Below are 27671 nucleotides of genomic sequence, written 5' to 3' on the forward strand. Positions count from 1 at the left end.
TTTTATGGAAAGTATTTTGGTATTACAGTTTAGGTTTTGAAGAATTAGTCCTTCTGTAGCGATGCCATGTTTTTCATGCCATATATCGATGCCATTTGTATCTCTTTTTCCATTAGCCACCATAAGTTGTTTTTCCTTACTTGAAAAGATCAAATTGTTCTGAGACTCAGCAGTGCTTTATGTTAGGGCCTTTGAAACAAATAGTCCTTTACCATCATGGGTTAGAGAGAATGGGTTTCAGAGCCTCACCAGCCTCAGTGTGAATTTTAACTCCATTTTTCACTTGTTGAACTTTGGCCAAGTTATGTAAAGCCAGTGTCTTCATGTGTCAAATGGGATCATGCTATCTTCCTCAAAAGTTGTTGGGAGGAGAAATAAGGAACTATATGGAAAGCTCTTAGCGTAGTGCCTGGTACATAGTAAGTACTCAATAAATGGTATATTTTATTTTTTAATTATAATTTTTTAAAAATTGTGGTAAAAATATGTAACATAAAATTTACAATCTTAAGCATTTTTAAGTGTACGGTTCAGTGACATTAAGTATACAGTCATGTACCACATAACGACATGTCGGTCAACAACAGACTGCATATATGAGGGTGGTCCCATAAGATTAGTAACACACAGCCGGGGTATGTAGTAGGCTATACCGTCTAGGTTTGTATAGGTACACTCTATGATGTTTGCACAATGACAAAGTCACCCAATGACACATTTCTCAGAACATATTCCTGTCGTTAAGTGATGTATGACCATATCATATTTTTGTGCTGTCATCAGCATCATCCATCCACAGAAATCTTTTTTATCTTGCAAAACTGAAACTGTGTACCCATTAGACAACAACTTCCCATTGCCCCCTCCCCCTAGTCCCTGGAAACCACCATTATATTTTTTGTCTCTATGAATTTGACTACTGTATGTGCCTCATGTAAGGGGAATCATACAGTGTTTATTTAATTTAGCACCATGTCCTCAAGGTTCATCCATGTTGTAGCATGCATCAGAATTTACTTCCTTTTTAAGTTCCTTCCATTTTATTTACCTGTTCATCTGTCTATGGACAATTGGGTTGTTTCCACCTTTTGGCTATTGTGAATAATGCTGCTTTGAGCATGGGCGTACAAGTATCTGTATGGGTCTTTGCTTTTAGTTCCTTAGGGCTTATACCCAGGAGTGGAATTGCTGGGTCAATAGGCAGTATTAGCACTCATAGCAGGTTACATTTTTGAAAAACTTGTTGTCAGCTGATGTGATTTAAGTTGAATTTGACTTTCCAGCATAGATAGTGGTATATCAAATAAGAGGTTATAGACTTGACTAAGAGCTCATGATGTCTAGCTTTTTGTGGAAATAACCCAAACATCACATTTGTCACCTCTAAATTATTTTATAGTATAGAGTTTTGCATGGTGTGTTAATCAGACAATACTCTAATCATCCACATAAAATAGTGTTTATTTATTATCATGGAATATAATAGTCACATTTCATTTTTAATACAAAGTGGTTTCTTAGCATTCTTACTATTTCTGTTTAGAGAACTTTCTGTAGCCATTCTTTTAGGGTAAGTCTGCTGGCAACAAGTCTCTCAGTTTCCCTTCAACTGAAAATGTCTTGATTTCCCTTTTTTCCTGAAGGATATTTTTGCTGGATATAGAATTCTGGGCTGACAGTTCTTTTTTTTCCCCAGCATTTGAAAAATATTGTGCCACGTCCTTCTGCTTCTGTGGTTTCTGATGAGATACCTGCTGTCATTCCAATTGTTTTTCCCTTCTCAGTAAGATGTTGTTTCTCTCTCATTACTTTCAAAATCTTTCTCTTTGTCTTTAGTTTTCAAAGAGTTTAGTTATGATGTATCTTGGCATGGATTTCTTTCGATTTTTCCTGGAGTTTGCTCAGCTTCTTGAATATGTAGATTTATGTCTTTTGCCAAATTTGTGAAGTTTTCAGCCATAATTTTTTGAGTACTTTTTAGGCCTGCCCTCTTTCTCTTTTTTCTTCCAGGACTTGGATGACATGAATGGTAGATCTTTTGTATAGTGCTACAGGTGGTTGACACTGATCATTTTGTTAAATCTATTTTTTCTTTGTTGTTCAGATTGGGTAATTTCTGTTGTTTCTATCTTCAGTTTCACTGATTCTTTCCTCTGTCATCTTCATTCTGTTACTGAGCCCACCTAGTGAGTTTTAATTTCAGCTATTATATTTTATCTGCTATTTCTTCGCTGAGACTTTCTATTTTTCATTTGTTTCATGTGTGTTCATAACTGCTTTTTGAAACATTTTTTTGTGATAGCTGCTTTAAAATCCTTGTCAGATGATTCCAGCACCTGTGTCATCTTGGTGTTGGCATCAGTTGATTGCCTTTCCTTGTTCAAGTTGAGATTTTCCTTGTTCTTGGTATGACAAGTGATTTTGATTATATCCTGGACATTTGGGTATTATGATATGAAACTCTGGATCTTATTTAAATCTTCTGTTTTAATAGCCCTTCTCTGACACCATGCCAGCAGGGGAAAAGGGATCACTCCCTCATTACTGTGAGGTGGGGGTGGAAGTCCCCCCCTCCCCCCACCCCAGTCATTGGCCTTTATTTACAGCCTGGTGTGAGAGGGGTGCCTTGTTACTGCTGGGTGGGCCTGAAGTTCAGGCTTCTCTTCAATGATACTGTTATTTTTAATGTTAGTTTTGTACTTGGTGGAATAACCTGAACAGTCCCTGAGCTGTGTAGTCCTTAAATTTAGCTTATATTGTTAGTGCTACTTATATTTGATAATTTATTTAGTGATATTCAAATTCTCAAATTAGGGACTGAACCCTCTCCAAACGCTAGCTTTCCTAAGATTAGTATGTGTTTACCATTAGTACACTTAATAAAAGATTTTAAGTGAAGAAACATTATAGTTTCTACTTTATTAACTTTTTTTTCCTCGAAGATTGGCACCTGAGCTAACATCTGTTGCCAATCTTTTGTTTTTCTTTTTGCTTCTTCTCCCCAAAGCCCCCCATTACATAGTTGTATATTCTAGTTGTAGGACCTTCTGGTTGTGCTATAGGGGGCGCTGCCTCAGTGTGGCCTGATGAGAGGTGCCATGTCTGTGCCCAGGATCCGAACTGGCGAAACCCTGGGCCGCTGAAGTGGAGTGTGTCAACTTAACCACTTGGCCAGGGGCCTGGCTCCTCTACTTTATTAGCTTTGAAAATTTATTTTTTAAAGGAGAGAAAAGCCTGCCTGTTCAAGGTTTCCATTTTTCCCATCAATAACATGCTAGGTTTTAGCAAACTTTTGTGGTTTATTTTTAGAAGAGGTCAGTATATTAGAAATAGTCAAAAGGAATAGATTTGACTGGAGGCTTAAAAGTTTCAGTGATAAAGTATTTTATTTCATTTGCTAACTCACACCTGTGGTTTCAGATCAATAACACAGATCGTAAAGATGATGCATATGTCTTTAGAGTCATAGATTTTCCAGGTTCTTCATGGTCACCTGTGGTATAGTAACGACAGTACTGGATCACTGAATAAATAGATAATCTTGGGAAAATCTCCAAAACTCTGAAGCCTGACTTTTCCTCTCAGGAAAATGGGTGTCATAACACCCAAATGAAGAGCTTGTTAAGAATAGTAAATAAGGTGATATGTCTGAAAGCAATCTAACTAACAGATATTACACGAATATGAAAGATAATTATCTAGTCTGGCTACTTCAAGTATGTGACTGTGATGGGTAAAGATAATGTACCTGATTCTATGATTTTCAGCTCTGAGTGCTAAAATAGACTATGGATTATACACATACATTTTAAAAATGCTTTTAAAAGTTTTAATTATGAAAAACTTTCAACCCCATAGCAAAGTACTGAATAAAACAGAATGAATGCCTGTGTAGTACCCAGAATTAACAAATGTCGTATTTATTTGCTTCAGATGTTTTTAAAAGAAAATAAAACCCTATTTTCTCATCCCTGAAGTTGGTGTAGAACATTTCCAGGCACATGCAGTATTACTACATATATACGTAGCCATAAACAACATACCTGTTGTTTTACGTAGTTTAAAATACGTATAAAATGATTCATACTGTCGCTATCCTTTTGCAAATGAGATGAGTTCTTTTTGAGATTTATACAGGTTGCTACTGTAGGTCTAATGCTGTGGAGTATTTTGTTTTAGTCTATCCAGTCTTCTGTTGATGGATGTTTAGTTTTTTGCTAACCATGCTATAGTGGCCAACTTGCATGTGTCTTCTACACATATTTGTGATCTTTTGGGGAATTACCTAGAAATGGAGCTGAGTTGCCGAATACGTCACCTTTACTCAATAATGCTAAATTGTCCTTTCAAGCATTTGTACCAGTTCACATTCCTGCAGTACGACATCAAAGTTCTCATGTCTCTACATCTTCACCAATACTTGGTAGTATCAGACTTTGGAAATTTTGTCAATCTAATGTACCAAAAATATTTTGCTGTTATTTTTATTTGTGCACTTGATTACTTAGAGAGAGAGAGAGCGTCTTTTTATATCGACAAATTAGATGTCCTTTTTTGTACATTCTCTATTCATACCTTTTGTACATTTTTCTTTTAAGTTATTTTATTCTTATTTATTTATAGTATATTTTATGTACCAATCCTTTATTCTGTAGACTGAAAATATCTTCTCAATCTTTGGTTTGTTTTTTCATTTTCCTTATGGCGACTTTTGAAATAAACTATGGTATATGTTTGAAAATTGGAATATGCTTTCATTGTTTATTTTCAAAGGTGATTTTAGTGATAATACAATCCATGCTTTTGGATGTGGCAGAGCGGTCTAATGGGACTAATATTTCTTTGAATGCACCTGAATTTTATCCCCTTCATTAGTATCTAGAGGATGAAGTTTCTTATTTTCCGTATAGACTTGGTCAACTGAAGTCTTTGGACGGATTCCTGGTTCCTTAGCACGAATTATTGAATTAAGACTATTATGAGATTTATTTTGTTATTTGCGGAGCGTCCTCCAGCACATCGATAACATGGCACATTCCCACTGCATCAACAGCCTTACCAAATAGGAGTTCTCGGGCCCTTAGAAAGACTGTTCTGTTGATCTGATTACCGTGATTTCTATACAGTGAATAATCTCGGTGCAGTAAACACTTTCTCCTTTCCCTAACCAGTCCTCTTGCTAACAAAATAACTTAATTGAGAAATTCAAGCTGTTGGGGCAAGTGGAATTGAGTTGTGGCTGAGGCTCCTTGTGTATCTTTTGTTGTGCAATCAAGTAGCACTTATTCACCAACTTTCCTCAGCTGTCCCGCCTAAACAAAACCCACCTAATCTCCCAAATCACTTTGCAAAACAAAAGAACACACAGGAGATACAGAAACCAGGAGGACTGGGGGCGGATGCTGTCTGCATACACACAACGCTCCCTCTCCTTTCCCTGCTAGCTGCTATTTATGTTTAACTGCCTTGATAATTACATATTTGTTTTAAAATCTGAGTGTGGGAGTATGCTGTCTTCACTCCACGGATAGGAAACTTGGTTGTTCAGGCCATTTGGCACCACTGCCTGTCGGACGATAGTTTGCCATAAACCAAGGGTAAAGTTCTAGGGAGAAGTTAACAACCGATAGAAGACTCGAATTGCAGATCCAGACCTATAAGGCAAGTCCTGGTCTGGATTTTGCAGACTTGCTTTTCCCAAGGGTGGTGGCCATGTGCTTTGCTCAATTATACGTTTGCCTTTATTACACTTGTTTGCTATTTAGTGCAGTGAATGAGCCTCCTGACAGCACAGAGGGAAAGCAGCTAATGTCCTCTCAGTGGCTGAGCTTTGATCATTCTTCCTTTTCCCACTTATTGAATTTTTCCCTGGAATCAGCATTTGGCACCAGTCACCATCTCTGTACCACTCTTCCACTGTTTAAAAGTTTTATGACAAACTTTAATAAAAGAATTGTGAAAATAGTGATTATCATTTAATTACAAATTTTGTTTTCTCTACATCACCTAAGTTACTGCAGTTCTGTCACACACACACACACACACACACACGCACACATTTCAGGTGAGACAGTTGAGGCTTAGAGAGGTGAAGTGCCTGGCCTAGTTAATGACAACACTAGGGCTCCAATCAAGTCTTCTGCCTCCAAATCCCTCCTTCATTCAATTGTTGGGCATTTGTTCACTCTGCGATGGGGTCACTAGGAGAGGAACGTGTTGCTGCTCTTATAGTTGCTCTTCCACACACCACCTGGGACTGTGCACTTAGGTAAATCCTCTGCCCTCCATTCATTCATTCATTCACTCCTTCAAGCAGTCCATCCATCATTCATTGCAATTCTGAGTGTCTCTTAGAGCTAAGCCATAAGGATACTGTAATGGACAGAACATACACACCTTCTGCCTTCATGGAGCTTTTAGTACAGTGGTGAAGAAAGACCACAAACAAATTAATTCCATCTAGCGTAATGACAGGTAGGACAGGACAAGAAGAGGGTCCTGGTTTAAAAAGCGCTTTCCCCTCTTTGCCATAGAGGGAGAATAGAAATTCATGTGTTTTAGAGAACACGGCCCTCTTGGAATGTGAGACTCTTCTGAATTTTTTAATATGACACTGAGTATAGGGCCGTGAAATAAACAAGGACTCCAGAATTTTAGAATCTTCCAGGTCGTATAGCTTGCCTCCTTCTAGATGAACCGATGGGGATCTCCTCCCTCAGGCTCCTGAGAGGCAGATTCTCGGGTCTCCAGGCAGCAGTGTCCCCTGCTCCACAGCACCTGGCGGAGAGGGGCTATTGAATTACTCTGTGTGTCTCTGACCGAGAACATCCTCCACACTTAGTCTTCCACCTGGATTCCCTTTACTACTTTGGAATAACAGATCAGTGGAGATGAGCTTTGTTTAGCTATTTCTGGATATACGTGTGAGAGAAAAAAAAAGAAAGAAAACCACAAAAACCCAATGTGCAATTTAAATAAAGAAAAATAAGTTTTATTTCCAGGAGAGCTTTCGCCATTTTCTTAACGCTTATTCTCCTTCGGAGAGCTCGTTATTGAACAGAGTGTGACAGCAGTGTACCGTGGTGGCTGTGTCTTGTCTGGGCCGGGGGATGAAGGAGAGCACTGATAAAGGCCAGAGGAGTAGGCAGAACTGCACCTCAATTACCCACAGAGAGTTGCCAAGCTGGTCTACTTTTTTAAAGTCCTCCCCCGAGCAGCCCTAATCACCTCTAGTTTCCCTTTTTGGTGTTTAATAACCTCTGCTGTCAGGAAATTCTTCCGTATATTTAACCTAGTTTTCCCTTGCCACAGTTCAATCCCACTCCTCTTCTTATCTTTGGTGGCGACAGACTAGCAGGTCGTTATCTTCTTGATAATATCCTCAGCGTTCATGAAGGGCATCAGGAAGTTTCCCCTGAGCCTCCCCTTCCCCCAGTGAAATAGCCATATTCCTTTTCTCCCTCCATCACCCCGCTTCTCAAGGGTCCTATTTGGAAATATAATCTCTGACATTTTGCTCTTAAGCATCTGATCCAAATATTCACGTCAGGTCTGTCTTCAGGCATCCATTGCTTCCATTTTTACTCAAAGAGCAAGATCCTTTTGTCACTTCTCTTGCCATTGGTTCACTCAACCTGACTGCTGTTTGCTGCCCTCCCTCTAGGTGTGAGGTGCTGTTCCAGAGGCTGAAGGGGATGTGACAAGGACTTCCTGTCTCTGACTTACACCTAGAAGGAGGGACCTGAATTCTTCTTGCCACTCATGATCCTTTTGATTGTGGATTGGGTCTGCTGGTTTCTCTTTTCCATGAAAATATTCTACTCTGAATTACATTTTGCTACATTTAGGATTTCCATTGACCTCATCCTCAGAAAGATAAATAAAGTTGGCATTATCATGTGATCGGTGCTCTCCTCACTTTTGATTTAATTTTACAAATCCCACAAGGGAAGTTGGAACATATAAACTTTGCTTTGTAAGTGAGGGGTGAACGTGTCTGTTTCCCATCAGATTTCTGTACAGTGCTCACGAGGGGGTGCGATTGATCTTGGTCTCTCCCCAGCACTTCTCAGAAATGCCTGACACATTTTAAACAAACTTAATGACTGTTGGTTGGCTGTCAAATGAGCTGTTGGGAATTTTACTTGATTTTGTTTTTTTAGGTTTCTGTCTCCTTGCTCCTTTCACCTAGACATAAAAGCTGCTCCGAGCTTTTGCCTGGCTGCTAGTGTGGGCAGCCCTCCCACCTCAGCTGCCAAGCTTTTAGCAGATGAAATAAAAATCTATTTATAACTGGTCTCTGATGGATTTCCTTCCTACCTGTGGTAGCGCTCCATCAGCAGGTGTACTGAACAGATGGAGAAGGGTTTGAATTTTTTCAGTTCAATTAGATCAACTCTCCAGGTTCAGACCAGTACATTCTCTTTCTCACTGAGTTTCTTCCTCTTGGCGTTAAAATTGTTGAGCATAGCAAAACACAAATTAAGACCAGGAGATAAAATGCATATAGTGCCTGGCTTTAATATAAACACTTTGGCGAAGGAACCACATTTGATGTCAGACGACGAATCAGTTTTAATCCTTTTCTCCCTAGCACCTAATTTTAATGTTATTTAAATTAATATTTGGAGTACTAAAATGCTAGCGTATGAATGCTTTCTTCTTCCTTATGATGTACTTTTAGCATTTTTACTTACCCATTTTGAAATTATATCACACTGTATATATTACAAAGAATTTTAATGAGAAGCTGAAGTCATTAATTTCATGAAGTTCATTTGATATCTTATTTCATTGATAGTGGAATTGCCCAGGATAGTGATCAAACGGCAGCAGGCAGTCTGAAACCAGTTTGAATGTGACCTTGCTTAGCTCTGGGTATTACCATCACTGGCCAGTGAAAGACAGGTTACCACAGTTTCTGGCTTCAACATACGTAGATGTATGTTCTACTTAGCATTTTTGCCCTCAGTTGGCTGTATCACCTCTCGTTCCCAAGATCCTAGACTCCAGTTGGTCCCTGGCTCTCAGATCTGAGGCCAAGCCTGATTGCCTCATTGATCGGATCACACATTCAACAGACGTTTATTGAGCTCTTGCCAAGTGTTATGACGTTGCCTTCAATGAGGCCCACATTTAGGCCCCACTTGGTTCCCTCCAGCACCATCAAAATTATTTAGTTAATATCTATTTGAAGCTGAGTTTGAAGCAAGCAACATTTTGGCCTATTTCAGTATATTTTTTGTTCAGATTCTAGTAGAAGTGGGCTTTTCCCTTCATTTTATTTTACTCAATTCATAGTTATTTCTGGATGAGTTTTTCAAGCACGTGGATTATCCAGATTTGTGGCTTGTTCTGTAGCCTCACTCCCATTCTGTTGCCCAGTAAGATTCCTATGAAGGGGTGCCTGGAGCCTAAAGAGATTTGAATAAGTCAGTGTCACCGTTGGCTAGAAGTGAGGTGAGCAGTTGGGTTAGAGAAACGCTGTACGTGAGCCACCACTTCTTATTCATCTCATTGTCTGATGATGCACTTGAAGATTCTCTTTAGTTGTTTTCGGTACTTTTTTTAATGGACTCTCTCCTATTTGGATGATAAATTTAATATTATCTAGGAAAATCGCTTCTCTGATCCTTCCATCTCCTTTGCAGAATCTGTGTCAAGTGACTGTCTTGGTTTTCACAATAGCAATCTTGCTTTCTCGCAGGCGGGCTGACCCAGGCTATCTTTGGTAAGTTATTCTGTTGAGCTGGGATGCTGTGATCTTTCTTCCTGTTACTTTCATCTGCTGATCCTCCTTTTACCTCTTGCGGTCATACAGAACAGAATCTAATTCTGACATGTGGCAGCCTTTCACATATTTGAAAAGTGTTCTTTCTGTATTCAACCATTCATATATGACATGATTTAGTTATATGGCTTTCCTCTAGCCGGCACCAGTTTCGTTACCTCTTTATTACAGAGTGGCATGCAGAAAGGAGAGCAACATTTTATCTAGGTGCAGTCTGTCAAGAGCCGAGAAAAGCTGGACCATCCCTGTCCTAGATAGAGGTTAAGCAAGTCTGATAACTTCCTATTTGCTTGATTTGACCAAATAGGGCATCTTATTCCTCCAGCAGGACAATAGGGTTTCTGTTGTATCCAGGGACAGGAGAATGTTTCTGGGCTGTGAGAGATTCACTTTGATCATCTGCACCTGGCTTCAGTCCTTCCTTGGTCCCCATACATGGCCATGTGATCGTGGTGCGTGAATGCATGGTGAATGATGTCAAATGGGTGCTGAATGGCAAATTGGGGGCCATCTGGAATGCTTCTGTGGCCTGTGAACATAAATCACCCATCTCCCCTGTGGCTGCTTCCCTTGTTGCCGTGCCACACCACTGCATATTTCTCTCACACAGGACCTCTGAATCTTGTCTCCTTTTAAAAACTTTGTAAATGCCAAAACAGTAGGATGCTCGTTTCTCAAAGTATATAAAGTAGATCCCACGTTGACTCCATTTATGATTTATCCATCTCTCCTCTTGTAGCAAGTGGAATCATCATAGGGAGGGACAGTTGGACAGGTTTTTGGGGGATTTTTTTTACGTAGTATTAACACATCATGTCTTATTTCCAAGGGGAAGGGTATGTGATTGGGTTGGAAATGTCTTAATGTGGGAATGTCAGTCTCTCCAGACGTACCTAGCCAATGGTAGGCACTCAGTATATGTTTGCTGAATGAATGAATGAGGCAGAAGCTTTGTTCTACATTGTGGCTGCCATTGTTTCAAAAGCTATTATGCCATGAGAGTGGCAGAGTTTCCTCAAACGGAGCCTGCTAATAGGTCCCCACCTAACTACCACACTTGGGTGGCTATAGCATAAGGGTCTCTCAAATCTCTATTAATATGTCAAATCCCAAAGCCCTCTTAGATTAATACTTCTCTCTCTCTCAGACAGATAGCTGCCTCATGTGGTTTCAGCCATACTTAATTTACTTCAAACAACATTCACTCAACAGGTATTTTTCGAGTGTCTGCCATGTTCCACGTGCTGTGCTGAAAGCTGGGGACACAGTGGAGAGCAAAACATTCAGATCTCTGTCCTCAACGTAGTGGGGGAACAGACCCTATATATATTACATGTTTGTGTGTGTGCGTGTAGTGATACATTACTGTAAAGGACGAGTGCAGGGTGCTGTGAAAACATAACATTGAGCTACTACTATGTGCCAGGCGTTTTGCTAAGTACTAGGATTAGATACAGTAAGGATGTAGAAGAGGAAGAGAAGTTTAATTAGACATAGTCTGTCATCAGGGAACTCAAAACCTAGCTAAAGAGAAATGCGAACAATTAAGACACAATATAAAAAGTCCTATGGGAAGGATTATGAGCAAAGGGCGACCAAATACAGAGGTAGGAGTGACCAATTCTGTCTGCAATTAAATTGACATTTGAAATGGATCTTAAATGAGGAGTAGAATTGCATCAAGTGTAGAAATCAGGAGGAAGTATTCCAGGCGGGGAAAGCATAAGCAAAGACACAGAGAGAAAACTGCGTGGGATATCTGGAGCCTGCCGGAAAGCACTGTGTGGCTAGATCATAGACTGATGGGTGGAGTTCTAGAAGATAAAGTGAGAGAGAGATGTTGCAGTTTGTTGAAGACTTTGCTGTAGAAAGTAAGGATCGTTGTTGTGGAGGCAACCTCAGATGCGGAGGACAGAACAAGGGGAATACTATGTAAAACTTGATAATTTGAAAATCTGAGGTTAAATGGATGACTTTCTAAGAAAATATGAATTTCCAAAATTGCCTTTAAAATAGGTGGAAGAACAAAAGTAGATCAAGACTAAGGAAAGAAATTGAGAAAGCTATTAAGATATTAGGATCTAAAGTGCCATTGGGATCACATGGCTTTAAAAGCAAAGCTTGTGAGCAGAGAATGCCTAGGTTATTTGAAATCTTTCAGAACACAGAAGAAGCAGAGTGTCCTTGTTCATGGTATTAGGCTGGTATAGCCTGTTAAGGACAGTCAAGATCAAAGCCCAAAGAAGAGATGAGCAGTTTTTAAAGAGGACTTCTGTTAGTTCCTCCATGGAGCCAGCACTGTGCTCCGTGCACTGTGTGCTTCACGCCTACCGTCTCCTTTACGCCTCACACGACCCTCGTGAGGTGCAGAGTCTGCAGTGATAGCGGGGAAACCGAGACGTGCGAGGACCAGCTGGGGTCGCTGTGTCTGAGCGTCCAGCCTCTTATTCCTAGTATTATGCTTCTGTGGTTGTACTTTATTCTTGGTCAGACTTGCCAGAAATTTGTCTGCTTTATTTTTCTTTTCAAAGACTCAGTTCTTAGCTTCATTTATTAATTCAAATGGATTTTTTCCCTCCTTTGTTTGCATTTTATTTGCTCTCTAATTCATTTGTCAGTTGTGACACCTAAGTCCCAGCTTTCATCCACAATCCTAGACTGCCTCCTTACTTTAAAAGAATAATTCGCCACAATCAGGTAGCGCTTATTCCAAAAACACAAGGATAATTCAATATTAGGAAAGCTAGTATCGTAACGGGTCATTCTAATTGGTTAGAGAAGAAGCTCTGTGTGATCATCCTGATAGTTGCTCAAAGCCATTTGATTTAATTCAACATTTACTTTTTCTTAAAAATAAACAAAAGCTCTTTGTAAACGAGATGTAGAAGGCGACTTCTCTCACACGAGAGAGTATCTATGAAAAACCATTAGCAACGCCAATCACTTGTTGGTGAAAATAAAAGCGTTCTTACTAAAGTCATGACCAGATAAAATGCCTGCTATCATCATAGTTATTCAACCTGCTTTAGAAACTGTGGCTAGTGCCATTAAACAATATAAAGAAATAAGTGCAAATATTGGAAAGGAAACAAAAACATTACTTTCAGAGATAACCACCTGGAAAGTGCATGAAAAAATATTTATCAAGCATCTACCATGAGCTAAGCTCCCTATGTTGCAAAACTTACTGTGTCTTGGGGAAGACATTCAATTAAAGATGCAATTCCAACATAGTGTTCTAAATTCTGTGATAGAGAAGACGCAAAGTGCTCGGGAACCATCCTCTAGTTGGGGCTGTCCGAGCCTTGGGGGTGGGGGAAGGTTTTCTGTTCTTCAAAACATTCAGATCTCTTGCCAAGTCCATCACTGCCTTTCACTCCTGCCGTTCCCTCTGTCTGAAAGCTCTTTGCTTGGAACTTTTATGGCTGGCTCCTTTGAATCACCCAGGTCTCAGCTCAGGCGTCTCCTTCTCAGAGAGGTCATTCCTGACCACCCCATCTGAAGCAGCTCTCACCTCCCCCAAGTCTCTTTCACGTCACTCTGTTTTATTTTCTTCATGACAGGGTCACCCTCTGCAGTGGTCTCATCAGTTTGTTACTTTTTGTCTCTCCACTCCCATCACCTACAATGTAGGAACATCACGAGAGTGGAGGAACCTTGTTAGTCTTGTTCACTCTTGTATCCTCAGAGTGCAGGATGTGTCTCACCTAGTTGGTGCTCACTAAATATTGGTTGAGTGAACGTGCTGGAGGAGAGGAGGCAGGGTCAGGAGATGGTAATTGGCAAAGAGGGCCGGGCCTTGGCTGGGTTGTGCATGGGAAGTGCTGTGGACTGAATATTTGTGTCCCTCTAAAATTCCTATGTTGAACCCTAATCCCCAGTGCCATGGTGTTGGAGATGGGCGTTTGGGAGGTGATTAGGCCATGAGGGTGAGGCCTCTGCCTGTGCTCTGAGGTCCTGGGAGATGGCGCTGGCTGGGCTCTCTGGGTGCATGGGCCTGCTGGCTAGCCTCCACACTCAAGGAGGGCCACTGTGGGGACTCCCTGATTGGGTAGGGCTACTGGCTGTGCTCTGCAGTCAGGTGGGGCCACTAGGTAGACTCTGCAATCTCCTCTGGTCAAGTGAGGGCACAGCCTGTGTTCCCTGGTAGGGTAGTGCTACTGGTTGGACTTTGTGATTGAGCACGGCTACGAGTTGAGTTCTGCAATTACTCCTGGTGGGGTGGGCTGTCAAGCCATGCTCCCCAATGGGATGGTGCTCGGGACAGGCCCACAGGGCTTTGTGGTCAGAAGGACCTCAGGCTGTGCTCTGCAATCAGCAGGGGGTGTAGGCTTTGGGCCAAAGTTGGGCACATCACAGGCTGGGCCTCAAGATCAGGTAGGTTGCTGGCCATGCTCTGCTGTTCGGCAAGGTCACTGGTGGGGCTTTCTGGTGGGGAAGGGCCTTCAGCTGTATCCAGCAATTGAGTGGGTCTAGAGACTGTGCTCCAAGGTTAAGCAGGGCCACTGTCCGGGATTTCTTGTTGATTGGGGGCCCAGACTATGCTTCCTGTCTGTGGTGGGTCACTGGCAGGGCTCCCCGCCTAGGTGAAGCCACTGGCTATATAAAATAGTTGAGCAGGGCGGAGCTGTAGGCTGGGCTCTGTTGCTGGGCAGTACCCTAGGCTGGGCTCTGAGCCTGCCCAGAGCCACTATTCAGGCTCCCTGGTTATGTGGGGCCAGAGGCTATACTTAACAGTTGGGCCAGGCTGATGCTTTGGTTCCCTGCCTAAGAGGGGCTGTAGGATGGGCTCCGTGGCTGCCTAGGCTCTCTCTCGCCAGGCTTCCTGGTTGGGCAGAATGGAGGCTATGCTCAGTAATTGGGTGGGGCTGCACGTTTGCTTCCCTGCCTGGGCAGGACCATAGAACAGGCTCCATAGCCCATATGGCTTATTGTCTGGTGACCCAAATCAGGCACAACTGCTAGCCAAGCTCCCTAACGAGATGGCTTAGCTTGGTTCTGCAGATGAGCAGAGCTGCTGGTTGGGATCTCTGCTCTGGCGCCCTTGCAAGCAAGAATGTCTCCCAAGATCTGAGGGCTGGTTGCTGTAAGCCCTGCCCTCTTCGCCATCTCTATCTGATCCCCAGTGGTCAAGACTGGCAGATTCCCCCAGGAATCCCCATGAGGCAAGACCTGAGTGGGCCTTGTAGGAAGTGTCCCACAATGCTGGGGGAGCTGGATGTCCACCTTGGGCTCTCTTTTTCCCACTGGAGAAACTGTAGGCCCATTGGGCCCTCTGGGTGTGGTGCTTTGCCAGCCTAGGGGAGGAGCGATGTGGTCAGAATGTAGTCCTTCCTCTTACCTGTCTAATGGCACTCTTCTCGTTCTCTGTGGTCCAGCAGGGGGCTTCAGTCTCACCTCTGGGTTCTGGGGTTTTCACAATGGTGTCCTTGTCTATGGATAGTTGCTAGCTGGTCTTCTTGTGAGGGGAACTGGAGTCCGGAATGACCTGTGTCGCCATCTTGATAATGTCACTCTGGGGTTTTTTGTGTGATGTGGGATAGAGCATGTTTAAAGGCTGAGAGAGAAGCTGAGGTTGAAGACGCAGGGGAGGGGACAGAGGGATCTTCCTTGGAGGACTGGGGTATAGAGCACAGGGATTAGCCTGGAAAGGAGGAGAAACAGCTCTTCCCTGTGACGGGAGGTTGGGAAGAGGGGATTGGTGCCGACAGTGAGGTCTATAGGCTTACTGATGGGAAGTGGGGAAATTTGTTGCTTTGAGATGATATCTGCTGAGAGTGAATGGGCAGTGGAAGGGTGGAGATTTGAGTAAAGTAGTGCCCTGCCGTTAAGAAGAGAATGAGAGAGAACTGGCTAGGAAAACATGGAAGGTTAGCAGGGTACTCAGTTAAGGGTGGAGGACCAGGAATTTATAATGGCAACAATCTGTGAGTTTAGGTGATTCTCCCCAGAAGCACTTAGCAGCCCATGTATACACAGGTTTTTTTAAAAACTAGTTTTTATTATTTCATTGAGATATAATTTGCTAACTATAAAATTCCCTATTTTATAATATTCAATTCGGTGGTTTTTAGGATATTCACAAAGTTGTGGAGCTGTCACCGCTATCTAATTACAGCACATTTTCATTATCCCAGAAAGAAACTCTGTACCCCTTAGCAATCACTCCTCATTCTCCCCTCCCCTCAGCCCTTGGCAACCGCTAATCTACTTCCTTTTTCTTAGGATTTGTCTATTCGGGACCTTTCATTTAAATGGAATCATGTAGTAAGTGATCTTTGGTTTCTGGCTTCTTTTGCTTAGCATAATGTTTTCAAGGTTCATCCATGTTGAAGCATTTATCAGAACTTCATTCCTTTTTATGGTTGAATAATATTCCATTGACTGGATATACCACATTTTGTTTATCCGTTCATCAATTGATGGGCATTTGAGTTGTTCCTACTTTCTGGCTATCATTAATAATGCTGCTATGAAGATTTATGGGCCAGTTTTTATGTGGACATATATTTTCGATTATCTCGGGGCTATAACTAGGAGTAGAATTACTAGGGCATATGGAAACCTGTGTTTAACTTTTTGAGGACCTTCCAAATTGTTTTCCACAGCAGCTGCACCGTTTTACATTCCCACCAGTAACATATATGAGGCTTCCAGTTTCTCCACATCCTCGTCCACACTTGTGTGTCTTTTTGATTGTAGCTGTCCTAGTGGGTGCAAAGTGGAATCTCATTTCAAGTGTATGCATGTTGAAGGTGAGCACTTGGATTGAGCTATGGTTGGGATTTTTTTTAGGAAACTCCACAGAGAAGCAAAGGCCTTATGCTTGAGAGTGATGGCTAATGGATGGTTAAAGAGATGAGCCAGGGAATGAGTGAAAGAATGTAAAGGACCTGTGGGGAAGAAATTATAAAACCTCACTGAAGGATGTAAAGAAGGCCTTAAATTAGTGAAAGACTCAAATATTGTAAAGATGCCAATTGTCTCAGGTCTCATATGTAAATGAAATATAATTCCAGCAAAAATCCCAATGAAAATTTTTTGAACAATTTGCTAAAACACTTATAAAGTTCAGCTGGAACAGTAAATGCATGAGAATACTCAAGATATATTTGGAGAAAAAAAAGAACAATAATGATGAGGACTTATATACCAGATATTAAAACATACTATAAAGTTAGTAAACAGTGTGGTTTTAGCAATGGAATAAGCCAATGGATTGATGGAAAAGAAGAGAAGACCCAGATTCACATGGGAATTTATTGTAAGATAAAGATGACATTACATCATCAGAGGTGAAAGGATGGATAATTTTGTAAACTGTGTTGGGGCAACTGGCTAACTATATTAAAAAAGTAAAGTTATGTCCCTATCTCACACCTCATAGCAAAATGAATTAAAGATAGATTAAATATTTATGAGGAAAAATGTATCCATAGAACCTTAGAAGGAAGACTTTGGCAGTCGTGTAGGGGTTAGATTTTTGGAATGGTAGGGAGGTCAGAGAGAGAGAGAAGAAGGCCATGCAAAGATACCCATGGAAGAAAGCCATGTGAGGACACATGCGGAAGACAGACCACGTGAAGCCACATAAAGAAGGTCATTTGAAGACGGAGGCAGAGACTGGCGTGATGCAGGTACAAACTAAGGAACACCAAAGATTGCCAGGAGCTACCAAAAGCTAGGAAGCAGCAAAGGAGAGACCCTTCCCTGGAGCCTTCACGGGAGCGTGGCCCTGCTGACACCTTGATTTTGGATTCTGGCCTCCAGACTGTGACAGAATAAATTTCTGTGTTTAACCCACCAAATTTGGGTAATTTGATACCGCAGCCCTAGGAAATGAATACAGTGACTAATCAGATTTCATTTGATAGAGGGAGTAGTCAGACACTACTAAGTTTTCTAGAAGATCGATACCATAAGCTGTGTTTGATTATTCACTTCCTGGGTAGACGAGACGTTGAATGTCATGGTTAAGGAGGCCTCATGTATTTGCATGATGAGTTTGAAGAATCTGGATTGACCCCATGGGGGCAGGGACTTTGTCTTAGTCACTGCTGTATCCCCAGCATTTAGAAGTTAGAATAGAACACAACTGACACTCAATAGCTTTTTATTTTTTTTATTTTTCATTAATTTTTATTTTTATTTCTTTTGAGGAAGATTAGCCCTGAGCTAACTACTGCCAGTCCTCCTCTTTTCACTGAGGAGGCCTGGCCCTGAGCTAACATCCGTGCCCATCTTCCTCTACTTTATACGTGGGACGCCTACCACAGCATGGCGTGCCAAGCGGTGCCATGTCCGCACCCGGGATCCAAACCGGCGAACCTGGGCCGCTGAGAAGTGGAACGTGCGAACTTAACCGCTGCGCCACTGGGTCGGCCCCCTCGATAGCTATTTAATGAATGGATTAATGAATAGAAAGTATAAAAAATGCAAACTGTATCAATTTTTAAAACAATGAAGACACTATTTGGAAAAAAATATCAGGCTGTGTTAGGGACAGTAGGGCCAAGAGTAGCTGCACGTTCCCGTAGGTCCTGCACGTTTCTTTAATGTCTAACCCGTGGTGACTAGAGGGGATGGAGGTGTCAATTCAAGCTGGAGCCACCGCCGTGACCAGCACTGCTGAAATAATGGCCTTGCTCTGCTGCTGTGGCACAGGGCTTAAAGTTGTGTCTCAAAGAAGGAAAGAACCATCCTTTCAACCAACAACATTAAAACTCAAGTTAGATTGTAGTATTAATGAACCAAGTAATGGTTCATTAATTTCACATGTTGAGTTAAAAACGTATTCATTTGACAGTTATTGAGCACTTACTGAATGCTGAGTTCTGTGCTGGGCTCTAGGGTACAGAGATCAAAGATGTAGTCCCTCCCCTTAAGATATGGGTATCCACAGATTGTTGGAGGCAAGAAGCTAGACAAATAAACAAATAATTTTGATACAGTTTGATAACATGTCATTGTTATAAGCCTGAGATGCCATAGAAGCACAGAGCAAGGTCTGCTAAGGTGGAACCAGGCATCTTAGACTTTAAAAAAGATTAAGTTCTGTTTGGGCTGTATGTGGGGTAGAGGCTTGGATATTGGCAAAATAGTTGACTTACCTCGTGGAATAATATGAGGGGCGCTGAAAATGCACTGCTGCCCAAAATAACTCTGGCTGCGTAATGCCCGAAATTCCACCTTGGGCAATTATTTCTCTGCCTTATGCTTTCCAGGAGTCCTCTTTTAGAACCTGGATTCCTCTGCAGCACATCATGAGGCATTCCTGTTAGGCATTCCTGCTTTGTCTGGGATTGATTTCCCAAGTTGGTTTTCAAGGGAAGAGCCAATGACGCAGGATGGGACACAGGATGGGTAAGTCTAGAGAGAGATTGGAGAAGAGGGCTCCCCAGGCCCAGAGAGAGCACTGGGCATTTAAGAAGAAGAATTTCCAAGAAAGAGAGGAAAGGGTCACTCAAAGGGGCACAAAGATAGTCTGGAAAATCCACAGCTTTCCCATGGGCTGGGTTGTCTCGGCACTCTGGCTGGCTGCAATGTGCATAAAGGGGAGCATGGGCTGTTCTGTCCTGTGTAAGTGTGAACTCGTGGCTCTTCTCTTTGGGAATGGAGAAAGACTGGCTTTCTGTGAATGTAAGTTTCTGTATTCTGGGTATTAGAATGAATCTTAGTTGTTGGGATCATGTCTTTTATTAATCCAACAAAGTGTCTTGTATATGTGGATAATCAGTAATTTGATGGTGCTGATGTGAGTGTTATCCATGCACGTACTTGCTCAGTTACCTTAAGATCAAGCAAATACATTTCAGGGTTTTTGATGAAGGCTGTGAATGTTACTTGCTAGCATTAAAATATTTTAATTTTCGGTAACTTGGACTCTCTTTGCTCTGATGAGCCAGTTAGAAATGTTTTCAGAGAAAACCTAAATTTACTCTCATTTTCAGTGATGAATGAATCTCTGATTGCTGTGATAAAGAAAAATCCTGGGTCCCTGCTTCCTTGCTTGAATTAACACAAATGTAACATTCCATCTTGATAAGAAGATACCAAAGGTTGAGCACAAATAAAAACACATGATGCACTTATCACTTGGAGGAGATGTTTAATTTTCATCAGTCAGGGAAGATAGAGCCACCAAATCAAAGGTGTTTACAAGATTTTAGTGGAAGTTTCTGGCTATTTTATTTTCACTGGGTTTTAACTATCCCCCTGGGCTAGCGTTGGCTGGCAGATCTTGGGCATAGCTGTGGCTTTTCTTAGTCCTCAGTCCTGCGCTGGAGTAATATTTTACTTCATTGCCTGTATAGCCTTGGCACGTCTCATCGGTCAGTGGTGTACATCCTCGATTCTAGGAAGGACTTGATAATAATGACTCTTTTATTCATTTATTCAGCAAACATCGACTGAGTATTAGCTGTATGCAGTGAACTGTGGGAAATGCTAAAGGGAAACAAAAATATGTAAATCATGGTTCCAACTATGTGTAAAGGCCTCTGGATGACATAAATAACCATAGAAGACGTATCTTCGCCTCAAGTGGTTTATGATCTCACTGAGGTCATACTATAGGCCTAATCATCTCTTTTTTCAAAGACCTTCAGTGGCTCTCCATTTTCCCCACAGTAAAGTCCAGACTCTTCAGGTGAGTACTCAAAGTTCTTTACAACCTAAGCCCAAGCCATCTTGATATCCTCTTCTCCTCCCTTTCCTCTCCATACCCTGTGCTTGATCTCTTTGTCCTTTCCCCAAATTTCCTGCTCTTCCCTACGTCTGTGCCTTTGCACCTCCTGTTTTTTTTTTTCTTTTTTTTTTTTTGCTTAGACTGTGCTTCCTTATTTTTACTAGCTGGTAAACTTCTACACATTCTTTAAACCAGCTCCCCTGTTACATCTTTTGTGAAACTCTTATCCAATTTCCCCCCTCCCCTCAATGGCAGAGTTGGTCTCTGGGCTTGTGCTAGAACATCTGGGATGTAGGATCACCTTGGGTAGAAACTTATTGGTGTCTAAAATATTGGAAGGCAACAATCCTTGGCTTTCTTGGCTCAGGCCAGGCTGATTTGGCCCCCTCAAGGAGGACCTCAGTATTCTTGAAATCAGGTTCTAGATACCCTTGAGGAGAATCCCCCTATTCCCAAGACCTCTGGAATCCCCTGTGAACATGGGGGATCTGGAATGTGCCTTTCAGCTCTCGAACAGCTGTGTAGGCTCTTGTTCTGCTTGCTTATAGTTCATGGCTTGTGTCTACACAAGCACTCTCAAAGAGCATGGTAGTGAATTACAGCTGTTAACTCCATGGAGATCCATTATCTTGGATATTATTTCTAGTATGTTTTAATATTACTATATAATTTGTCCATAAAATGCATGTCTTCATAATAAAATATGAATAAGTGTCTGTTGAAGGAAAAAGATTTTTGATGAACAAGATGATAACAGGACACTGTAGGAGCCTGTTTTTTAAGTCTTCACCGGGTCACGTTCCTTAGCAGTTAGAGGAGGTAATAAAGGCCATTTGGTTAATGTGCTGTCTGCTGCAACCTCAGAGAACTGGTGATTAAGTCCCTCACTTGGGAATGGTTTGCTGTGGGCTGAATGATTGAAGTGTGGAGTTACTCTAACATGGAAAAGCAATCATGGCAAGGTATTTCTGTATGTATTTGGTTCTCTGATAAGCACTAGGGTTACTGAGATGATTAATGCACAGCCTTGCCCTTTTGGAGAGGAAAACATTCAAAGAAATGTGTGACAAAGAGAAAAGTGTTGAGTGCTATAATAGAGGCATGCGCTTGATACTTGGAGTCCAGGTTGTCAGTGAAGAACAGCCTTAGGGCAGGAGAGGAGATGGGGTTGAGAGGAAAACTTCCCAGAATTTAGGCCTTGAGTAGAATACTGAGAATGGTAAAGTCTTGGAATTGTCCCTGTGTAGTGGACAAATGGACTTAGTGAGGGTCCTGGCAGAAATATACTCAAGAAGGATAACAATTGGAGAAAGCTGAAAGAAGGTACTGTTTACAAAGATGTGGGCAGGGGTAAAAGAAACCATCAAGGAATGGTGAGTACTGAGGATCTAGAAATAGTTTTAACACTCCTAGACCCAAGGGGGCAAGAGGAGGGAGCCATTACAAGAATGGAACCAGGGCTATAGGAGAAGATCACCCTACAGGAATTCTGCCCTTCAGTAGAGGAACACAACCAATGCCAAACTGTGGTCTGGTTGGGAGAGACAGCCAGGGGAATATATTTCCACCCAGTCTTTCTGCTGTCCAGTCTCCCGCCAGCGTCTCCCATTGGCTGAACCCAACAAGAAGTCAGGGATCAAGGGAGCCCATCGATGCATAGTCCTGACAGGGCACACACAGAGTGGAGAGTGGTTCTGGAAGAGCAAACAGAATGTCCAGCAGAGGAACTTATTAGGCACAAGGAGAAAGTAATATTCAGCAACACTGAAGGCTCTGCTGAGGTTGGAAGCATTGAGTTTGAATTGTACCAAATAGGAAGGACGTGGGATTTTCAGTGATGAGCAAGAAGAACTTTGTTAATTGGAAGAGATGCCACACTGTCTGAGACCTGTAATCTGCCTATTGGTGTCTGGTTTCCAACACTAGCACCATGGAATGTGTACAAAGGGGTAGTGACACCAAGAATTAAGGACCCACCTCTCCATGTATGTCTCAGTCACACACAAAATGCATCTAAAACTTTTTGGATTTTTATATCCAAAAATTTTAGTCAGTATCATGTCAATTCAATTCAGTTCAGTTCAGTTCAATTCAATTCAAAATATTTGCTGAATATCTATAATTTCCTTGGAACTGTGCTAGATATGTTCAGGACACCAAAATGAGAAGGCATAGAACTTTTCTTCAGGGAGTTAGAATATGGTAGGCGAGATGATTATGTAAACAAATTGTGTAATTAAAGTAAAGCATGATAAGTGTAAAACAAGACAGTAGCCACTCTCTTGACTGATTTCCATCTACCAGACTCACTGTATTAATTGATAAGCCTCTTTGTCTCTTAAAGCATTGCAACAGAGGTGCTTGTTAGACGGAGTGCTTTCAGCCAGTAGTCTATATCTTCATAGATCTGCGCACTTCTGTAATTTGCATGCTTTGCCAGGAGTCTGACATGTTTGTTCCCAAACCTTTTTATGTCAGTTGTGCTAGTTACTAAGTTTTCACAAGTTAATTATATATTAGGCAAACCAATGGAATATAAGTGCAAAAACAGAAAAAGCTTTTGTTTGCATTAAAATTAAGTCAAATATTTTGGAAAAACTTAAAAAAGAGTAGTCACTTAAAAAAATGCCATTGAAATAGACAGGTGTAAGACAGGCTCTCATCCTTTTAACCTGGCAGTGAAGATATTACTGATGCAGATAAATTTGTTGATGGTGGGCAAGATTAAGACAGTATCTTCTGGATAACTTCTAGGTTTTTCTGTGAGGTAGGAGTGGGCAGTGAAATTGAAATGAGAGGGTGAGGGCTTGAGGAGGGTGAGGACGGTTTGAAATAGATGATGTGGAGAGTGGTAGAGGGTTTTCATTAGAGGCATATAGAGGATTTTTGGGTGCCACTGATGGTTCTCCTGAGGCTGGATACCATAACTTTGTCATAGCACTAACCTAAATGACAGTGTGACTTCTTCTAGCAGTACTCAGGAGGCTGGTATAGAAGTGGGAAAATAGATGCTTATAGCCATCCAGGTGTGGGACTTTGTGGGTTAGGTGTGGCAGAAGTTTAGAGGGAAAAGAGTTGGAGGTTGGGGCAAGGAGTGATTTAAGCCTTTCATTTGGAATTGCCATCTTCTAATAATTCGCCAAAATGACGAACACAAAGGGAAAGAGGAGAGGCACCTGCTACATGTTCTCTAGGCCTTTTAGAAAACATGGAGTTGTTCCTTTGGTAGCATACATGTGAATCTACAGGCAGTGTGATATTGTAGACATCAAGGGAATGGGCACTGTTCAAAAAGGCATGGCCCACAAATGTTACCATGGCAAAACTGGAAGAGTCTACAGTGTACCCAGCATGCTGTTGGTGTTGTTGTAAACAAACAAGTTAAAGAAAAAGTTATTGCCAAGAGTGTTAATATATGTATTGAGCATAGTAAGCACTCTAAGAGCCAAGAGAGCTTCTTGAAACTCATGAAGGGGAGTAATCAGAAAAAGAAGGAAGCCAAGGAGAAAGGTACCTGGTTTCAACTGAAGCACCAGCCTCCTCTGCCCAGAGAAGCACAGTTTGTGAGAACCAATGGAAAAAGCCTGAGCTGCTGGGACCCACTCCTTATGAATGCATGGCATAATAGGTGTGTATAAAAAAATGACGTCTATTTGTTAAAAGTAAGTGATTTAAATGATTAATTGTGATGTATAGTCTTATTAGGAATGTAAGTGGATCCAGAGAACTTAGTGGGGCCAAGGGGATGGAAGTCTTGATGAAGTTAGAGAGCAAGTGTGATGAGCGGAAAAGTTCTGTGAAGCTGTGGTCAGAGAATGGTTCGTTGGCATTTGGGATTGGAGGGTAGAGGGATCTCCAGCTTGAGTGTGGCTGCGGATATGGGTGGTGCAAGTGAAGTGGTGGTGAAAGTCAATGGAACTGAAGACATCTAGGAACTTAGAGGCAAGGGAGTTCCAATGCCTTCTTTGGGAACATTGAGGCCACCCCTAAATGGTGCTAGGGTATGAGATGGAGAGATGGATAGGGAGACAGTTGGCAAAGCCATTGACAAAGTGGGAACAGTTCCAAGGAGGTCAGTAGGTAAGAGGCATGAGCCTCAAAGGGTTTTTCACTAAGGAGGGGAACAATGGTTACCCTCTTCTGATTTCTACGTGACAAATCAGATCTCTTCTATAAGCACAAAATTTATGCTTTTGATTGGGCAAAGTATCTGCTCTCATTTAAGAGGGGATCTGCCTATTATATGTGCAAATCTTGTGGAAAATCTAAAAGTGACTTTGGTGCCACAATTGGAACTAAGAGCCACTTCTTGCCCCTATGATTCTACTTTGATATTAAATAAATTTCCCTTTATGAGACATCAGTCAGTAAATAGAACAGAATGTATGGTTAAATAATTAAAATTATTTTCATCATTATAATTATAATATGCTTTGCCATTTCAAACCAAATATGCACTTATCTTTCCTGAAATTTTGTAAGAAATCTATTATTGAAGCGTGCAGAGATGACTTCTTTTGGTTGAGTTAAACATTTTTAGGATTAGATATGAATTCAGTAAAAATAATTGAATTAAATTGGAGGGTATGAATAATTCATGACGTGTAATTTCACATCAGTTCTAGCATAAAAATAAAGCTATAAACATGTGCTGGGAAAATGTATTTTATTATTTAGAAAGGTACTGAACATTTATTATTTTGGAAGATAATTCATTTTGTGATTAAATAGAGATATTGAATTGTAAGATGGGAATAAAATGGAAAATTTTAGCTAGGAAGTGTTGATGCCATCACCACTTCTATCAACTTGATGAACCACTAGTTACTACGTCTTGGTCATTAGTGATTTCAGAAGATCAACCATGATAGCCTTCTAGATGTTGAGGATAAGTTCAGTAATTGTGCCAGAACATTCTATGGAGTATAAAAGCTGCCAAGTGTTTCCTTTGAAGAGCAGAGGGCAACTTTCTGGCTAGGTCTGTCCTCTGGGGCTGGACTCTCAGCGCCTTGACTACGTGGGAGAGGTCCTCACTCCTTAGTCCTCCTTCGCTAGTTGTAAGCTGAGCACCTGTCGTGTTCCGGTTAAACTTTAAATCCTTGCCAGGGAAGAGCATGCAGTTGGGCCACTGGACTGACTCCTGATGTGGGTGGAGAGCTGGTCTTTTTGCACATCTCGTTGTGATCCAAATCTGGTACTGATTAGAAAAGCTAGGAGACCTGACTCTCTGGGAGCAGTCATTCCTCTTAACATGAAAAGTCATGAGTTCAGTGACATCACTCATTTGTTCAAAAACATTTACTGTGTGCTTCCTCCATGGGTAGCCTATGATGTTGGGACACCTGGGTGAATAAGACTTGGGGAGTTTCTCACAGGGTTGGACAGGGTGGTGTGGCAGGGCTGGGGGCCAAGAGCAGGGAGCCACAGATAAAAGTTTGAATAGAAAAGTGAACCCAGGTAGTCGAACACTTGCCCTGTGCCTTGAAGGAGGAGTAGGAGTTAGATAAGCAGAAGGAGAGGGGAGAGAAGTAGGGGCACGCCAGGAATGGGAATAACCTATAACCTGTGCAGTGGTGCTAAGGTGAGAGGGAATTGGTCTGGACCTGCTGGCTGTTGCTGGAGGGAAGCAGCGTGGAGAGTATGGTGAGAGATGAGGCTGGAGAATATTCAGGGCCACCTTATGAAGGACCTCAGCCACGAGGCTAACGAGCTAGAACTTGATCCTGAAGGCAAAGGGGGAGCCATTGAGCAGCACTGAATGATAGAGACATTCTCTAGTCTTCAAAGTCATCTGACAGTCTCTAATGAAAGTTCTTCCTCCTGAACATTTTTGGATGTTCAAAATGTCAATTGGTCCACGAAGGTATTGTGTAAGAGATGATGCAGCATCTTAACCTCTGCCATCATTTAATGATGACTAACATTCATTCACAGAAATTGATACCAGTAAGTGTTGTTACTCACAGCAATGATTCATTCTCTGTTGGGCTACTAAAAGCTTTTGGCCATTTTATAGTAAGACAACCATCAACCCCATCAAAGGGCCTTTGCCACACCTTTTATGATTTGAGGCTAATCAAAGGCACCAAGAGTCAGGTTTCCTACAGAACTCCACCTGATTTTGGAAGAAGGCTGTGTTTTTATCCATCTTTAAAAGGAAAGAAAGGAAAACCCTGGAAATTATGCTACTTCCATACTATACTTGGGAGACTGTCCCCCGGGTAGGAACCCAAGATTCCTATAATTAATAAATTAATAAATACTGCCTGATGAGTGGAGTTGTGTCTTTGGTCAAAGTTGTTGAAGCCAGACAAAATGGAGGAAGATGGACAAAATGGACTCCATTGTTTTACTCACTTTTTCTTTTTTAAATAAGTGTATTGTTTTTGTTAAATGACGCATGCTTACTATGAATGAAGTCCAATAGTACCCCAAAATACAAAGAAAGTAAAAATCACTGAAAAATCCTATCCCCCAGAGATAACCACATTTGATATTTTGGTGAACTTAACTTCCAGACTTTGCTCTAGAATTCATAGCTTTGTGTCCTTACTCACTCTCAGTTTGTAAATTCCAGAGTGCTTTGTCCCCTCTGTAGGATATCTGCTGTGCTCGTCTAGATTTTTTTTTGTCCTCAAGTTTTTTAAGTGAGACTGTGTTCAATTTTGTTTTTTCTCTTTACAGTGCTTGGCTTGTTTTATAAACAAACTAATAAGATATATATAGGGTATGATTGGGGGAAGGAGAAACCGAATCATTTGTAATTGTCCTTGATTTGGATAACCTTTTTTTTTTATTGTGGTAAAATATACATAAAATATTCGTATTGTGGTAAATTTACCATTTTAACAATTTTTAAGTGTACCGCTGAGTGGCATTAAGTACATTCACATGTTGTACAACTATCACCATTATCCATTTCTAGAACTTTTTCATCATTCTAAATAGAAATTATATCCATTAAACAATAACTCCCCATTTCCCCCTCTCCTGAGCCCCTGGTAACCTCTATTTTACTTTCTGTCTGTATGAATTGCCTATTCTAGGTACCTCATGTAAGCAGAATCATGACAGTGTTAGTCCTTTTGTGTCTGACTTACTGATTTCATTTAGCATGATGTCCTTAAGGTTCAACCATGTTGTAGGATGTATCAGAATTTCATTTCTTTTTAAGGCTGGATAATATTCCTTTGG

At 41.4% G+C, this 27671-nt stretch overlaps 1 protein-coding gene and 1 pseudogene across 10 annotated transcripts in view; both read left to right on the plus strand.

Annotated features, from left to right (window-relative positions):
• MSRA (methionine sulfoxide reductase A) overlaps positions 1-27671 on the plus strand; it is a 384931-nt gene that overhangs the window by 41354 nt on the left and 315906 nt on the right. The window lies entirely within an intron of this gene.
• Positions 23622-24206, plus strand: LOC138921723 (large ribosomal subunit protein eL21-like; annotated as a pseudogene).

Source organism: Equus caballus, chromosome 2, assembly GCF_041296265.1.
Source record: "Equus caballus isolate H_3958 breed thoroughbred chromosome 2, TB-T2T, whole genome shotgun sequence".
Classification (NCBI taxonomy): Eukaryota; Metazoa; Chordata; class Mammalia; order Perissodactyla; family Equidae; genus Equus; species Equus caballus.